Source organism: Odontomachus brunneus, unplaced genomic scaffold (assembly GCF_010583005.1).
Source record: "Odontomachus brunneus isolate Ranch 3 - 2012 unplaced genomic scaffold, Obru_v1 Obru_scaffold_367, whole genome shotgun sequence".
NCBI classification, from domain to species: domain Eukaryota; kingdom Metazoa; phylum Arthropoda; class Insecta; order Hymenoptera; family Formicidae; genus Odontomachus; species Odontomachus brunneus.
In genome coordinates, this window is record NW_022639817.1 from 67147 (window position 1) to 69255 (window position 2109).

The window sequence follows — 2109 nt, forward strand, 5'->3', positions numbered from 1 at the left end:
CTCAGCAAGAAAATCACTCGAAAATCACTCAACGACAGCAAGCACTAGTCGAATGACTTTAATACCGAATTTATTAGTTAATTATTAATTACTGTCGATTAATCACACACACATTCGTCACTTAAAAATTCACTCGAAGAAAGGAATACACAACGCTAATACGACAGTCGTTAACTCGACGAAGCAATCGATCGATTTTATTGGTTATGTTTATACTATCGCGGTCGAAACACGAGGTCTGTTCTTTATTCCTGCACTAATGAATTGGTGCATTTAATTGAACCTAAAGACGCGTGATTATGTAATTGAAATCTCAGACCGCAGCAAATTCGAAACAGAGTGCACTGCACTCACGTGTTACAAATACCTCGAAGCGTAATTAATTGACTAATATTTCAAAAAATTTATGTTTCGAAGCATTCGTAGCGCCAAGTGAACTAGCTACAATTAACTAAAAAGAATCGAATTTATGCGACATTACATAAAATGTTAGAAATGTTGAACTGTTTCGAAAAAAATCAAGATCAGAATATTTCATATTATGTTGCGTGATATAGATTTTGCTTCCAAACAAGTTAATGCTTCTTACATTTCATGTAATCATAGTTTTGCGCCCGTGGTGGACATAATTATAAATTTTTTCCAAACCAGTCAATATTTTTTACATTTCTCTTCCGATCTTGATCTTTTCTGCGTAAGAGAGATATTCCTGTAAGAAAGTACTGGTCGCCCTAAAAAGGGCGGATTGCTTTCTATCATTTTAAAAAGAGCGAAATGATGGATGAAATAAATTTTATAAGAGATGTTCAAAATGTCCACCGTCCATTCTAACGCAGGCTCTCATGCGTCTCAATAAATTTCTTTGCACATTCTCCATCATATTTTCTTCGATGGCCCATACGGCATACCGCAATCTTGTATCAAGATCTTCCATGTCTTCGGGCAACGTTTTATAAATCAATTTTTGCAGTATCCCCAAAAAAAGAAATCCAGAGGATTAAGATCTGGAGATCTGGCGGGCCAACGTATTGGGCCGTATCGACCCATCCATCGTCCAGGAAATTTCTGATTTAAATAATTCGTCACTATTCTAGCGTTGTGTGCCCCGCACCGTCTTGCTGAAATACAATTTTGTCTCTGTCGAATAATGGTATTTTTTCTAAAAAGTCTGGTAGATTGTTCCTTAAAAATTCCAAATATGTTTCTCCATTTAAAATATCCGGGAGAACAACTGGACCTAGTATCTGAGTTCCCATAATTCCTGTCCAGACATTCATCTTCCAACGAATTTGGAAGTTTCTGTTTCGCGTCACTCTAGGATTTTCATCGCTCCATACGTGCATGTTATGCGAATTAAATACTCCTTCTTGCGTAAATAATGATTCATCGGTAAATATTATTCGAGATGGAAATCTTGGATCTCGATCTACTTTTCTTAAAAAGTTTTCGCAGAACGTTTTCCGTAGAGGATAATCTTCTGGTCGTAATTGTTGCACGCGGGTATAATGAAATGCATGCACTTTTTCTTCTTGTAATATCCTCTGAACGGTCGAATATGATAATCCGTGTTCACGAGAAATAATTCGAATACTCGTTTCAGGGTTTCGCTCAATAGCTCGAATAATTTCTTCCGTATTTCGCAAATTTCTTGCGACACGGTTTCTTCCAACGTCGTGGTTATTTGGTAGGACACTGCCGGTTTCGTACAATCTTTGAGCCGCTCGGAGTATGACAGCAGCCGACGGATGTCTTTGACGGTTCGGGTACAATTCCGCGTACCGCCTTGCAGCAGGATAATACTGTCCATTGCATTCGCCCAGTACCATGAGCATATCGTAATACTCTTCAATTGTATAAGCCATATGATCTTGATAAATAATCAGAGGAAAATCTTGATTTTTCGCTTCCGAATCTCCCTTCGTTTCCGAATCTCTCGACAATCTTCTGCTTCAAGCGATCGAGGGATTATTGAGCGACGTATTGATCCGCATCACATTTATACAATTTTCGCGTGGGGTCGATACCCCCTCTGCGACCTCACCCGCGAATCAGAACACCTGCGCAGAACGCGAACAGCGAATCGGAACGAACGCTTCGAGGTATTTGTAA